This window comes from Chinchilla lanigera, unplaced genomic scaffold, assembly GCF_000276665.1.
Source record: "Chinchilla lanigera isolate Chin_1 unplaced genomic scaffold, ChiLan1.0 scaffold00054, whole genome shotgun sequence".
NCBI classification, from domain to species: Eukaryota; Metazoa; Chordata; class Mammalia; order Rodentia; family Chinchillidae; genus Chinchilla; species Chinchilla lanigera.
In genome coordinates, this window is record NW_004955455.1 from 15,120,288 (window position 1) to 15,136,672 (window position 16,385).

Genomic DNA, 16,385 nt, shown 5'->3' on the forward strand with positions numbered 1-16,385 from the left:
TTGTCAACTGTTAGGTTTGTCTTTTATGCTTTTATGCAGTGACTTTTTGTGGGTTTTGCAAGGCTAAGGTCAAACAAGGTCTTTACCTTTGGGATCCTGTTTGTATCTGTCACAAGGCTCTGAGTACTGTCCAGATTGATTCAGTTTGGCAAACATTTACCATGTGCTAAATATGTCCTAGGCACTGGTTAAACCACTTCAGGTAGGTAGCTAAGGAGTGTTCAGGGCAGTAGCAGAAAGTATTAGGGTGTATTATTTGCAAGGTACGCTGAGCTAAAAGTAACTGACTTTAGTAAAAGGGAAAATTTTGGCTGATATAACTAAAACGCTCAAAGGTATGTGGCTTCAGGCATAGGTGGATCCAGGGGCTCACATAATTGCACTAAGTATGTGACAGGATCACGTGGGCTTCAGGGTGGAGAACGGATTGCAATCAGACTGGAAGTTAGAAGGCCAGTTTGTGTGGGGGAGGGTGAAGGGAGAGCTGTTATAGTCCAGGCAGAAGGGCATAGTGGTTTGTATGAAGCAGGTGAGAGGCTTGAGTATTCTTGAGATAGTGGATAAATGTCACAAACAGAGATGGGGTAGGTGGATCGCAAAGACCTGGTGGCAGAGAGTGTGAAGTGTAAGGAACGGGGAGGTCTGGGGCTTTTACATCTGGATGGATGGCTCACAGAGCTTATTTCTGTTACTTTAAGAAGGTGATTCTAGGAATGAAATATGATGCTCCTTTGTGACTGTAATCTGTGTAGAGTTCTTTTTGCGTAAAAGAAATTTTCAGGTTGTGTTTAAATGAGTTCAATGGGTGGACAGAGGGAAATACAGGTAAAAGTAAAGACCTTTTCAATTTCAGGATCCTGGAGTTTCCCTGCTGGCTATCTATCAGTCTGAAAAGATGGAACCAGCCAGTCTTGGTGGCACATGCCTGTAATCTCAGCATTCTGGGAGGCTGAGGCAGGAGAATTACAAATTGAAGTCCAGCCTGGGCAATTTAGTGACTTAGTAGACCTTGTCTCAAAAAAGGGGGAGGCGGGTGCGGCTCAGGGCAAAGGAGGCCCTATGTTCAATCTGCAGTAGTGAAAAAAAAGATGGCGGGACACATTTAATAAGAAACATCGGCCCCACACCACCTGGAGTCTGCACTCGGACACTCTCTTTAGTTTTCCTGAAATTTAAGCTTCTAACTTTTTAAAAGGGAGATCGCATCTACCATCTAGTGAAGATTAATATATGTGTGCTATTGAATTAAAAAATGTGCATGAGTGTGTGTATCTTCAACACAGTACCTGGAACAAGGTGAGAGGATAATTAACACCTGATTTGTGGTGCTAAACTGGGTGGAGAAGTCAGGGTCTTTGTAGACAACTCTCTTCTTGGGAGAGAAGCAAAGCAAAGAGGTGGAGCCCCCTGCGTGGTAGTGGGTTTGTAATTAGGGAGGCCGAGCAGAAGATAATCTTTATTGTGAGGCTGGGCTCTTAGCCTGAAGTGTGTGAGGAACCCACTTGGTGGACTGGGAAAACATATCCCTAACCACATAGCATAAAATATGTAGGACTGCAGAAGGCCTCAGTTATATTTAAGTGCTGTACTAAGATTTGAAAATCACACCCATGTGTTATAGAAATGTATGTGTTTTTTAATTAATTCATCAAATAACTAGGCCTAGTCTAGCTATAGTGATCAGATCAAAATACTGATTGCATGAATATTATTTGAGACATTTCTGACCATTGAAGTTTTATGGTTTGTATTGGTGGCAAAGTCACAGAGTGCTTAAAATCGCTGTGGGTTTTGCCTCTTTTCATTATTAAAAGCTAACTTTTTAATAGATTTACAAAAATAAAAATACATACTTTTCCACCTAAATTCACAGAGCCATTAAATTTCACCCATGGAATGCAGACTTTTGGGGGTTCACAGATCCGGAATTAAAAACACCTGCTGGAGGGAAAGTTTGGATACCTGTTCAAATATTTCCCATTAAAAGTAATTTCATAACTGTCAGGAATGCCTTGGAACCATCAACTTCCCATAAAATCAAAAGTGTAAAATGGAAACCCAACATCATACCACGTGTTTTTTCCTGTGTCAGTGTAAAATTTTTAATATTCTCATTTAGCAGGTAAAAAGTATAAGGCCCTTGGTATAGCACCCAGGAAGCTTTCATTTAAACTCTGCCATTTCCTGGTCACTTACTATATCTAGGAGTTTGGATTCCTCCCTCACCCCAATGTTTTAACTAGTCCAGCCCTGTAAGATTGCCCCAGATGAGAATCCAGTGTTAACTGAAAGGAGATTTGGGAAGAAGGATATGAACCATCCTCTAGACAGACGCAATAAAGTTGTTAGCTGTTGGGGATTTCAAGAGGGAATGTTTTAGAGCAGAGACAAAGGATGGCATGAGATGGAGTGCAACTGTCCCTTTGTATCCTTGGGGGACCGATTCCAAAATGCTTCCCTTAGATACCGAAACCCGGGACTCTGAAGTCCCGTATGGAAAATGGTGTAGAATTTGCACATACCATTGTATGTTCTCCACATGTATGCAGTTGTTATTACACTGTACAGTTTGGGGAGCATATTACAATACAGAAAAGTCTTTATATGTTCAGTGGAGATATAGTTACAGTTCGATTTGCAGTATCTATGAACCCTGCAGATATGGAGGTGAGTGTATGTAGAATAGTATTCTCAAACTCAGACGCCTTCAGGGAAAGTCAGGTGACATCAAAAAGAGGGGCTGATGGGGTCTAATGCAGTGCAGGGAATGGGGGTGACTCTGGGGGAAAGGAACAGGGAGCTCTCCTAAATAAAAAGAAATTTCTGTTTCACATAATGTCACGACAGTCAAACACAGTAGATCGTGATGAGCAGGGTGGGACCAGCGAGGTTGGCCAGGTGGATTCCTGGTTGGCCAAGGAGAAAAGGTTGGGTGGATTTAGCTGATTAAAGAGCCCTGCGGCTGAAGGAGAAAGCAGTTGGATTTGAACCCTCTGTACCTGCACAACCCAATGTGACAGTCATTAGCCACGCAGGACTATTTATACAAAAGTTAAGAATCAGCCCTTCGGTTGCGTTAGCCACATTTGCGGAGTGCAGTGTCTCTATGTGGCTAGTGGCTGCCTCATTGTCTAGGGTAGACAAAGAGATTTCCACGCCTTGGAAAGTTCTACCACCCAGGACCGCAGACTCCACAGTTCTTAATTAGGACCTCCGGCCTGGCTACTCTTTATAGGAAAGAATTTGGAAAGTTTTGCTCACTAGGGTCCCGGCCAACACAGATGCTTCTTAGAGTTTGCGTTTGTGATGCTCAGGGATGATCTTTCTGTCTTAAGGGTATGGGTCTTGCATGTTTTAAGAAGGAAGCTATGTGACACTCGTGTAGTAGTGTACACCTGTTCTACACAAACTCTCTGTGATGGTAATCCTTGCCCAGCGGACAGAGAGGTTAAGAGATTTTGAAACATTTCGTGTCCCATGTGTGTAACCTTGACGAAGGAGCTTAAATCTGGGAGTCTTGCCAGGTATAGTAGTGCATGCCCAGATCCCAGCATTCTGGGAGGCTGAGACAGGAAGACTGCAAGCTTGAACCCAGCCCTGGCAATTTAGTGACTTAATGGGACTGTGTTTTATAAGAAAAAATAAGCAAGAGCCTGGGGATGTAGCTGAGTGTGAAGGCCCTGTGTTCAATTCCCAGTACAAAAAAATGAAAGAAAGAAAAGAAAAGAAATGAAAAAGAAGAAACCTTCTTTTTCTTTACCTGTGAACTCAGGATGAGAACTCCCACCCCTCAGAGCTGTTGCAAAGTGTTCCTGAGATAATCATGAGATAATGTGTACAAAGTGTTTTACTTTGTGCCTGGCATAGAGTACATGCTAAACTGAGAAAAGGCATTTGTTAGAGGGCAAGAAGCTTCATTTTAGCTTTTATGACAGAGGGAGTTTGAAGATTTAGACATAAAGAAGGCTCTTTAGAAGATTCTTTCTTTCTTTCTTTCTTTCTTTCTTTCTTTCTTTCTTTCTTTCTTCTTTCTTTCTTTCTTTCTTTCTTTCTTTCTTTCTTTCTTTCTTTCTTTCTTTCTCTCTGAAATCTTTTTGATACAAGGTCTCACTATGCAGTTTAGGCTGGCCTTGAGCTCACTTCATAGCCCAGGCTGGACTTGAACTTGCAGTGATCCTCCTGCCTCAGCCTCCTGAGTGCTGGGTTTTCAGGAACGCGGCACCACGCCCTGCTCCTTTAGAAGATCTTTCTTGAAATGAGGTCAATCTGTTCAGCTGTACTTGTTCTAGGACAAGGGTGAATTAAAGGTATGGTTTAAAACTGTCCACAAAATCTGTCCTACATGCTTTGCAAAGAGCAGTGGAGGCAGTGCTGCTGCCCCTTAAATCTGGGTGGATGCTGTGGCTGTTTGATTAATAGCATATGAATGAAGTGATGTTAGTTCTGGGGGTAAGATGCTCAGAGAAAGGAATAAGAGAAATAGGAATAAGAGAAAGGCCCAACTGAGTCCTTCCATCCAGAAATCCTTGCAGGAACCATTTTGGAATCCCGTGAGCTTCCCAGACATTACTGAAGTTCAGTTGAATAACCCCAATCAACCTCACAGTGAGAATTGCCCAGCTGAACCCAGTTCAGATTTCAGACACAGAAAACAGTGCTATATGAAAATAATAAATTGGTATTTCAAGCCATTAAGTTTTGGGATAGTATATTATGCAACAATAGATAATAAGAACAGTTGGCAAAGCATATCTTCTTGAATTCAAACCATGATTGCTTTTGGTGACTATCTGGGTTATAACGTTGAGGAGAATTTTGAGGCTATATATGGTCTTAGTAAGGAAGTGTGCCATGATTGATTAATAATGTCTGCCATGGATAGGTAAATAGAGGGTGGCAGTATTCCTGCAACTTTCTCAGAAAGAGCTCAGGATAAATTGATTTTTATTTTTCCCATCAGAAAAGGATGGCAAACTTCTCTGTTTTGGTGGGAAGAAATTTCAGAAATTATTTTGAGATGTCCTTTTCCATCTACTTCCATAGTGCCATGAACTATTAAGGATCTTTGCTCAAAACTGATACGTTCAAGGGTGCTAGCCTCCTTGATTTTGCATTTTTCTGAGGACAGGGACAATACTGAGTTTGTAATCCAGAAGACATGAGTCCACGTTTTGCTCCTGCTTAATGTGTGACTTGGGCATAAAAAGTATCCTGTTCTAACATGCAGTCTTTGCCCTTCCATGACTGGGTTAATACATTTTTATCAGTCACCTTCACCTGGCAGTTAGGGGGTTCAAATCCAAGCGGTATATGGCAAAAACCAGTTTTGTTTCATTTTCTCATGTAACCCACAACTAGAATCACAAGAAGTAGGGATTGTTATTTTTTTGCATGGATGAGGAAAACTGGCTTCAGAGAGGAGTATTAGCACTAATAAGAGCAGAAGTATTGGGAGGAATTACTTAGAACCACTAGAAACACAAAATCTGGAGCCTGACTACCTGGGTTCAAGTCTCGGCACAACTCTTCACGAGCTGAGTGACCTTGAGCAAAGGACTCAACTTCCTGGTCCCCATCTTTAAAGTGGGGTGGAGTGTATCTGTCTGATAGAGTGTGATAAGATTAAGTGGGACAGCCCACAAGAAACCTTTAAACTCATATCCGGTACACAGTAAGCACTTAATAAAGATGAACTTTCAACATTACTCGATGTCCATTTTCCTCCTGGATAATGTGATGTGGCCAAGGTGAAGGTCATCAGTGACCATATTGTTCAGTAGTTCCTGACTTTGTGCAGAGATTGCATTTTCCCACAGTTTGAAGTGAGGAGTGGTCATGGAAATGTGACTCACTTTGGCACTAAATGTCTGCATGGAACTTTTTAAGAGCTATCACACAATTACCTACCCACATTCTGTCCTTCTGCCATGGTGACCTGGAAGTTTCTGAATGTTGGCTGTGTTATCAGTCTGGTTCCAGAATGAGAACACAAGGACAGGCCCCTCCAGATGACCTGTAGTATGAAAGAGAAATAGAGTCTCTGTGTTGAAGGCCTTTAAACCAAGGTCCTTTTTTTTACTGCAGCAAAACCTAACCTATCCTGACTAATACAGAGATGGGGCACTAGAAACAAATTTTCATTCTCTGTAATTTTCATTCTCCAAATAAATCTGGCAGATAGTAGTCACACATCTGTGATGTTAAAAAATTCTTTTGTACAGATATAACTATAGACAAGGGAAAAAAAACAATTCTTTAAGCTTTGGGGGGAAAACTCTGAACTTCCTTTTTATACACTGAAATAGATTCTTACTGAAAAAAAAATGGGCTTGATGCAAAGTGTACAACTTTTATATGTAATGAAAATGGAAGCTGGTGTCACTGTACATGTGAAAAGGAAATCTATGAAAACCACAGAACATTTTAAGAGGTTAAAGGTAAAAGAAAATTGACTTATAATGTATCAGTTAAATAAACAAAGCCTTCTTGAACCAGAATGGGAGGGTTCCTGGTTGCCATCCAACTTTTCAGAGATGTATTTAAAATATGGCATTAGATGAATCTAGAGGGCTTTTTGGTCACTGTCTTAAATACAATATACAAAGGGGAGAGAATTAGAGTTAGAGATTGGAAGGTTTAGATGTCTTAGGACATTGTAATAAAACTCAGCTTCCAAGGAGGATTTGGGAGGATCTTGGAAAACTGAGTTCAACCTCAATCATCATTTAATTCTTTACTCATTTAATGAAATTATAATCTATGGTCCCTCTCCCCCAATATCAGAATAGCATTTAATGCCTTAGACTAGCATTTAATAGCCTTAAATGCTTAGAATAGCATTTAATGCCTATATCACTATAGGCTCTGGAAATGATGTTTTTGGATGAGACCTTCCCAGGCCTCTTCTTTGGCCGTAAGTATTTTGGTGTGCATAGTTAACATAATAATTACTGGCAGGGTTCTTGCTGCAAGGTTGTTGAAGTCATCTGGAATGGCCTGTGGGAGAATTCTGCTCCACCAGGTGATTACACTGGCTGGTCATGTCAGTGGAGGGGGATTAGTTTGAGCCTGTGTGTAGGTTCCTGGGCTAAGTGACCATAATGATAAGGAGCATAGCCTTGACTATGGAGAGGCTTAATTTGTATCTCCAGCTTTACCTTACCTCTCTAAGCCTCAGTTTGCTCATCTGTAAAATGGGCACACTTTTACTTTTCAGGGTTGTGGGGAGGAGAAATTAAGACAGAAGTGTAAAGCAAGGCTTGCCCTAGTACACACCAAGCAATCTGAGCAATGCCGTAAAGTGTCGTAAGATGGTGATCTGTGATTAGACTGGGTCAGACCTGGGTCTCTGGTGATGTCATTTCCCTCTGGGCAACAGCATATCAAAAGATACAATCAAGAAGACCTTCTGACCATCAAGATACCAGGGTTTTGCATAGGAAGCCTGGTATTCTATTAGGCAATCCAGCCATTGTGGTGAACACTGGGTGCTTTCTTGCTCCTGATGTGAGCTTTTACCCAATAGCAAATGTACACATAATTTATTTCTTCTTTATAAGGCATCACTTGGAGACTGATAACTGACTCCATGGGAAGAAACTGCTGCAAATGATCAGGAACCAAACTCTGCTCAGCTGCCTTCTAGTTTTTCCAGCAGTCAATATTTTATTTGGAGTTTTCCCTGTTCAGGAACTCCTAATCACCCCTTCTTGTCCATTAAACCAGGTCTGAACTCTGTATCATAGAAAATAATTTGCTATTGTACACCTTCAGATAGTCTTTTGCTCTTCTTGTGTATTTAGTTTTTAATATAACACATACTCAGCAACATTATGAAGGTAGGTACATGGCACTTGTGCTGTCCTGTGCCCAGCCTGAGTCTATGGCAGACATCAATAAGCCATCTCAGAACTCTTTCTCTGACACCTTCCAGGGTTGCCATTGTTTCAACACATGTTCCAGGCAACGGCTCTCAATTGATAAGACTTGGTATGCAAAGTAGAGCTGATTTACTACTCTTGAGCTGCAATGGCTGGTTGCCTTTCTGAACATTCTAGAACCTCCTCATAGGTACATCTTTTTTTTTTTTTCCATTTTTTTTTCCAGTATGGGGAATCGAACTTACAACCTTGCACTTGCCAGGCAGGTGCTGTGCCACTAAGATAAATCCTCAGCCCCCCACAGGTACATCTTTTGAGTACTACTGCCCAGTTTTCCCTGAGACTCCCTTGTGTCTGCATAACTGTCTTAGTCACTTTGGTGAGACACAATGCCTATACCTGCAACTCAAAGGAGGAGAGGTTTATTTTGGGTCATGGTTACAGTGTGCGGTCTACTAGCTGCAGGGTAGAAATGGCATGGCAGAGGGGCATAGCAGAGGAAATCCACTCACATCCTGGCAGCCAGGAAGCAGGGAGAGAAGTGAGGAGCTAGGAAGGGAGATGCACCTTTTCAGGCCATGCACCCAGTGGCTGGCCTCTTCTGATCACACCCTGGCTCTGTATAGAAGGTCAGCCATAGGACCAGTATGATTCAGTCACCTTCCAAAGCCCCACTTATGAGCTCACAAGGCCTCTGGGGACATTTTTTATCTACACCATAACAGTCTCATTCACCTTCAGGATTTAATAGAGCTTATCGAGTTTCAATGAGTAGCCAGAGTATCATAAAATGATAAAGAATGTTCCTTCAGTTCATTTGAAACCCTAATATGGTAGCTTTTCCTGATGAGCCAAAATCAACTTCTTTTTGCCTTGATTTTTATAGTATATATTACATCCTATGTTTTTTAGCCTAGGACTAATAAGAGTTTGCATATCTGTCTATACACATAGTGGGTGGAGCCACACAATATTTTAAAGTAGACAGATCAGAGTTCAAACCCTGTCTTTGTTACTTCCTAGAAAAGTGATCTGAAGCTCATAGACTCCTGTTCCTTATATGCAGAATGAAGATGCAAAGAAAATCTACTGCTTGGGTCTGTGACTACTAAATACATGTAAATTCCTCAGCCTGAAAAATAGGAGTGGACAGATATAAGTTGTGTATTATGGCATTCTTCGCAGAACACAGTGAGGTGCAAAACAAAACAAAACAAAACAAAACAAAACAAAACAAAACAAAAGCACCTTCCATCTAAAGTATTTTAAACACAGTTTTGGCCGCTGATTAGCCTGGAAAAGTCACTTCCAAACCTTATCTTGCTCATCTGTAAAATGGGCTTTGTGGCATCAGTCTTTGGTCCTGCTGTGATTTTCAGTGTCAAGGTGAATATACAGATAAAAGTAGAGTTAGTATTAAAACTATTAATCAGTCTGTATGGAATGAAGATGGGCTAGTTGAGCCAGATGTTAGACAGACGTGAGCTGGAACAGCTATGATGGCTACTCGAGGTATCCACCCTTGGCGAATGCATCCCGGAAACCGCAGAGCACTATCCAGGTGTGAAAGATTCCTATTGTCCTTGCTCCATGGGTAAAATGAATATGGAAATAGATCCCAAAATAAAAGTCATTTCATAATAATGTGAGGCTGGATCAATCAGGACTCAAAACCAACTCCATATGATTAAACTAAAGAGAATTTATAGGCTCAAATTACTAAAAAATGTCAGCAATAGATTCGAGTTTAGGTATGGCTCAATCTAAGGACTCAAATTATATGCTTAGGATTTTTTATTCTGTTCATTGCTGAGTCTTGTTTTCATCTGTGAGTTCCACTACCAGGCATATTTTCCCTTCATGATAACATGCCAAGATGGCTACCAGGGGTTCCAGATTTACACGTTATTCTCCCAGCTTGAGTACAACTTAAAGGACTCTCTCTTCTTCCTCAATAATTCCAACAAAAGACCAAGACGGAAGTCTCGCCTTTCTGATTGGCTGTCAGTTGTCACGTGCCCATCTCTAAACCAATCACTAGCAAGATGCTCTGAGTGTATCATGGAAACCAGGGGTCTCAACCACATGGTCTGCGGGAGAGGCACATTTCCACTTAAGGGGGAAAATGGAATCTGGCCAGTCTAAAAAACAACCAGCATTCTGAAACCATGGCTTCATGCCAACGTGCCAGAGAAGTACAAGATGGCACTGTCTTCATCCAGACTCTGTCACTCCCCATTTGTCATAAATACATGGCTCTTAGATGAAAACAAAGGGTGTTGTGTCTGAATTCCTCCCTTGAAGAAGCCAGCTTGTCTGGGAGGTTCTGCTTCCACTCATTAATACACTAGGACACTGATCTGGCATCCCACATCCTTCTTGCCCACAGAAGAGGCGTGGAGAAGAGGCTTCGGGGGAGGGCGTTGGTGGGATGTGGGGACTGATGTCACACGAGCTTGGCAGGCTCTCTGAGGCTGCATTTGCAAAGTCTTAGAATCATGAAGGAAAGGCAAAACCGCAATGTGACCATCTAGGCATTTCTTTCTTTCCCCTGATTTTTTCCTCAAAGCCCTGGTACTTCGAGGGAAATTTAATCCATATGTTTCTATTTAATTTGCAAGATACTTAGGTCATCAAAATGGAGCCTGTAAAGAGCCATTTGATGTCCAGGAAGAATTATGAGCTTGTATATAAGTCTCTCAAAATGTGTGTATACACTTACGTGTGTGAGTGAATGTGTGAGCATGTGTGTGTGTGTGTTTGTGTGTACTTGAGATTTACTGCTTTGAAGCTCAGCATTCCACAGTGTTAGAACTCATCAGAAAGTGGGGTTCAAGCCTCAAATTTAGGTGGAAAAATGTACTAAGACTCTACTTATTTGCTTTTTCAGAGCCACACATGGTATCAAAGAAGCACTTCCTGTTCTTGGAGCAGAGGAGCCTACAGGCTGGTGGACAGTCAATGACATTGAGCCCTTGTCTATCCCAGGAGGACCAGTGCATCAGGATAGACGCTGACTCCAGCTCTGGGTTTGCCTTTCCTGCCCAGAAACCTTGAGCTGACAGCACTACCCACGCACTTGTAGAATGACCAATGCCTAGGCTCCAAATCTCATGCCACAGAACATGTGACCAGGGAACTTGTTCTGCAACTGTTTATTAGTTGTAAAATATATCACTCCTTTGGAAGAGCTTACTCCCATACAGTTCTGGTTAGGCCAGACGAACCTGCCAAGTTTCCCATTTTTTCAGTTGGGGAAACTGAGTCTCTGGCTCGGTGAGGGGCCTGTGGGTGCAGTTGGGGCCATCACTCAGGGCTGAGGCGTCTCTGTCAGGATTTTATTGAGCAAAGCTGCCTGCCGCCATATGCATTTACATAATGACCAGGGATCAATACCTGTCTCTGCTCTCCTTGTCCCTCAGTGACTGCCTGCGAACAAGAGGCCAGATTCGCCATGAAGCTTCAGCCCGCAGCAGAAGAGCATTATATCCTTGCTGTAGCTAAATTCTCCTCATCAGGAACCACGAGCAGGATTGAAAGGGGTGGTTAAAAAAAAGGTCACAGAGAATTCACTGGGATCTCAATCTTGAATGCTGGTGAGCTCATGTGGCCCTGCTGCCATAAGCAGATGCCCATCCATCAAGAAGGCTTTGCTCAGTAGTCAACAGGAGCCCAGTGAGGAGCAGTCGAGCCCAGCTGGTGAGGTGTATTCTGAACCCAGGCAGTCCCCAGGCGGTCCTGGAGCCAAATTCCATTTCTGCCATTTACTCCAAGCACATCTTTTTGCTTTCTTTTCTCTCTCTCCCTCTTTTTCTCCTTCTCTTTTCCTCTCTCTGTCTCACTCCCTTCTTTCCTTGCAAATTTATTGAGGCGTGACACACAATAAATGAAATATATAAAGTATACCGGTGTTCAGCGCTTACGTGTGTCTTGTGAGAAAAACCACCCAAGATCAAGATATAACAGCCCATAGCGTTCCTAGTGTTGCTTCCCAATCTATACTAACACCAACATGTAATCACCACCTTGACTTCTATCTTCCACTGATTGCTTCTGCCTGTCCTTGAAATCCACGTTAATGGCACCAGGCAGAATGCATTCTTTTGTTTCTAGTTCCTTTCACGTCACATAATAGGCATGAGATGCATCGAGGTTGTGGTGTGTAGCAGGTGTTTAATTTTTATTTTCATGTAATATTTCTTTGTGTGAGCATCCCATAATATCTTAATCCATTCTTCTCTTGAGAGATATTTGCCCCATTCTGAGCGTTTAGTTATTAGGAAGAAAGATGCTATGACCATTTTTGCACTTATCTTTTTGTCACACAGCAAGGTTGTACATATAGCTCAGAGTGGAGTAGGTGGGCCATTGTACTTCCGTTTTCAGAGCCTCAGTTTCCCCTTCTAGGAATGGGGATCACTGTGTTATCTCTGAGCCTTGCTACTTAAGGTCCGTGCAGCACAATGTTTGCCATATAATAATTACCCAATAATTACAGCAATTATTCTAATTGTGTGTTTTAATACTGCAGGTTTAGAGGATGGTGCTTGCCCTAACTTCCCTTCAAAAGCCATGGCAACTCTTTATTTCACCTAGGAGGACCAGAGAGAAGTTGGATTGAACAGATCAGGCATTTCCCTGTGCAGCCTCTACCTGGGGAGCTTGGGACTCACTACGGACTCACTACTCACCTGTCAGAGGTAGAAGTGGGTTCCCCCCACCAGTATTTCCTTAGGCAGCATTTTTGTCACTGCCGTGTGCTTTATGTCATGTGTCCAAAGTGTAGGCCAGTACTTTACTGTATTCAGGCAGCCAGCAAATCCATAAATCATGGTCTCCAAAGGAGATCTTTTGTATACTTACATTCCTCTTTGAAATCTCTGCCCCAAAACATCATTTCCATGGCCCAGATGAGCTTCCAAAAGATGGGAGAAGCAAAGCGTGATGAGAAGAATTTTGTAGAAATGGGGACTGTCCCCATGGCCTCAAGAGGGGGACCTGGTTCAAAAAGGAGCACACAAGAATCCCTGGGGCCCTTCCCTCTCTCCAGGCCCATGGCCGTTCTCTTGTGTGAGCAGAAACTTGGTCCCACCCCAAAAGGATTGTGGTTGGAGCCAGAAGTCAGCCTTGCACATGCAATAAATCAGGGACAATTGTAAAGGTGCTTTGTATTCTAGGATGTGGAAACATCTCTCGCCTAATGGAACCTTCCCCCAGGCGCAATTAACTGTAGGCATAGGATAACACGGAGAACCACTCTCTGCCCCATTTTCTCCTGTCTTCTGCAATAATGGGATGATGTTTCATCTCCATAAATAGCCTGTTGGGCTGGGAACACTTTCTTTCCCTCCTAGGACCCGATGGGATTATTGGATTATGAAGCAAAGGGCTTTTTCAGACTTGCTGGTGAGGCTGGCTGGTATTTGAGGGTAGGAAGCCAATGGTAGCTTAAAGTACTTCGAGTCTTTCAGGTTGGCACACATTAGACACCATGCATGGAGTACTTACTAAGTTCTGGGTACTGGGCTGGGTGTTTTCCATTCTCAATGCCAACAAATCCTAAAATCTCATATTAAATACATCTCCCCTCCTCTCCTCCCATTTGATCTTAAGAAAACAAGGAGGCTGTCACTCAAGGTCATGCAGTGCAGACACACTGAATGTGTCTCTCCTACCCTAAAATTCCTGTGGGGGTGATATTAAGAAGCGGGACATTTGGAAGGCGATCAGGGCATGATTGGGTGGGGCCCTCGTGATCGGGATTAGCGCACTTATAAAAAGGATTGCAGAGAGCTACCCTGCCTCTTCCTCTATGTCGTAAAGCAGAGAAGAGCCACCTTTAAGAACCAGGAGGCAGCTTTCATCAGACCTGAGTCTGCCAACACCTTCATCCCAGCCGTCTCTGTTTCCAGAACTGTGAGCGATAGACTTCCATTGTTCATGAACCACCAAGTCTGTGTGGTTTGACGTTAGCTCAGATGGAGAGAAAATTCCACAGCCTAAGCTGTTAATCTGCAGAATGTGTCCTTGGGAGACGGTGATGGCCACTCTTGGAGCTTACAACATCCATTTATTTTTCCAAAAAGAAATCGTAATTCATTTTAGTTTGAAATGTTATTGTTCCCCTTTACATCTATCTTAGTGCCTGACATTTTCCAATTTTAGTAAGTTTGGCCAAATGAATCTTAAGTTAATGGTTCATAAAATAAAATGGCGGCCTCTTCTGTGTGTTCTTGTCTCTGTGGAAGCATTTGCCTCTCATCCTGGTTTCCTTCTTGCTTGGAAATGACGGTGGATGTCTGTGATTTTTCATAGACTTCCTTGACTTTTGGACTACCTTGGTGCTCCATATCCCTCACCTGTTACTTAAGTCAGGGACCCTTTCTCGACTCCCTGCTGAGGTCCTGAGCCCTGCTTCTTACAGTATCTTCATCTTCTGGGGTGGGGTGGGTTGGTTCAGGGGTGGGTGTGGGAGTCCTTTGCTGAGCTCTGGATGGATGCCGAGTGGGAGTGCATTTCCCTCCTCTAGAAGTCAGAGCTTCTTCTAAGCTTAGTATTGGTGAGAACCATCTTCCATCTTACGTCCAATGAGCCCCGAAGAAATATGAAGCAATCATACATACAGAAAAGAAGAAATGAGAGGACCAGCGCGGATGGAGAATGAGAAGACAGAGGGAGACAGAGAGACAGAGATAGAAACAGAGCATTATGGTTTATATCTAGATGTCCCCCTAAAGCCTCATAGGATCATTGGATTGTGGGGGTATAGCTACTTCCTGTTAGGAGATAGGGCCTGGTTGGGAGAGCCAGATCACCATGGGCATGATCCAGAGGGTTGTATCTGCTTTCCCCACTCTCTCTGCTTCCCGTCCACCATGCGATGAGCAGCCTTCATCCACCATGTCCCTGTGTTGTGCGGTCCTGCCTTGGAGCCAGTTGCTATGGACTGAAACACGAGGCAAATAAACCTGTCCTTCTTTAAGTTTAAGGTGTTGGGTATTGTGTCTCAGTAGTGAGAAAGGGACAGACAGAAAGAGAGAGAGAGAGAAAGAGACAGAGAGAGAGAGACAGAGAGAGAGAGGGGAAGGGATCCAGTGGCATGTTCTAAATCGAACACTGGATCCAGCCATGCCTAGACCTTCTCTCCCAGCTCCCTGGGACTCCCATGAGTAGCAGCATAGCTAGAAATCTCCAACTGCTGCAACTTTGGATCGGCCAGCGTCCATGCAAAGCCACACCATCCCCTGCTACTTTCAGCCTGGCCAGGGACTGAGCATGGTGGGGGCTCTGGAGCAAGGCCACTCCTGCGCACAGTGGGGCTCCTCTCACTGGCATTGCCTGCTCTGGGTCTTCGTGATGGCCTCATGGACACTTTCTTGTAACTGTGCTGGGGTCTGAGGTTCTTGTGACACCTTCCTTTCCTCTCCTTTCCCGGGTGTCAGACTTGCATCCCAGTCTGAAGACACTCCTCCCCTCAGGTGTTAAAGTCTTAAGCCCTCCGAGTCTTAAGCCCCTTTCTGCAGTTTCTCTTCCCTTCTCATCCATCTCCTCCTTCCCAACCCCATGTCAGCTTCTGGCTTTGGGAGTCCTTCCCCTTTTGCACCTTCTTGTGGTTGCCATGGCAGCACCCTCTTCCTTTCCTCAGTTTTGGCGTCAGAAATGACCCTGCGTGCCCTTTGCTGCACCTCATTGAATAGCACAGGCTGAGGCTGTGTCCTGTAAAGAGCAGAGAGGACGCCCGACAGCAGCAGCCCGGACCCGTGCACTGGTAAGGGGAAGGGAAGCGAGGCTGGGGGCCACTTGTCACTCCTGCTCCGTTGTGCAGGAGGGGCCCTTTGAATAACCATAAATACAGAAAGGGCAGAATCTTAGAAGAAAGGGCAGCCCTTGGTATTGAATACAAATACATATACGCACCATTTGGGCCATTTTACTTCTTTTTCCATTTGCCATTGATGTAGGGGTCCTCTTGTTTGTCTTTCCTGGGGAACTTTGGCCTCTTTTCCCCAGGTACATCGGACCTCTAGCTTGCAGAGCCCCGGTGGGACAATGAGATGGGTTGAACTTTGAGCTTTGTCTCTATTTTCTTACTGCGTCAGCCGCCCTGCTTTGAGTCTAGCTTTGGGCTTTTTGATTCCTGTGAAATAGACTCTGCTGTACAAGAACTGTTTAGGCAACTGAAAAGTTCACCTCTCTAACCAAGCAACAAGATTCTGTTTTGATGTAAAGGGGGAGCTCCTCAGCCCTGAGAAATATACAAAAAGCAGGACTGGGGACAGAAGGGAGCTTTGTACTCAAGACTAGTTTGGACTTATAAATGCATGTGAATTGCACCATGATTTAACCATCCTTGCCATCCCATTGCTCTCCCTGCTTTCTTGGGAGATGACATCTCTCAGGAGTTGTAACTGTGTTGGACAATCAGTTATGTAATTTTTGAAAAAATGCAAACAAGGGACCTTCCTTGTAAACTGTCCAAATGTCTTCATTTCTCCAGAATTATCC

The 16,385-nt window shown here is 43.5% G+C and overlaps 1 long non-coding RNA gene across 2 annotated transcripts in view; it reads left to right on the plus strand.

The window, feature by feature from the left end:
* LOC102026293 overlaps positions 1 to 16,385 on the plus strand; it is a 35,092-nt gene that overhangs the window by 15,056 nt on the left and 3,651 nt on the right. For both annotated transcript variants that reach the window (XR_001236271.1, XR_262860.2), the window contains 2 exons: positions 10,771 to 11,579; positions 12,412 to 12,580. This is a non-coding gene — a long non-coding RNA (uncharacterized LOC102026293). The remainder of the gene's footprint in view (positions 1 to 10,770; positions 11,580 to 12,411; positions 12,581 to 16,385) is intronic.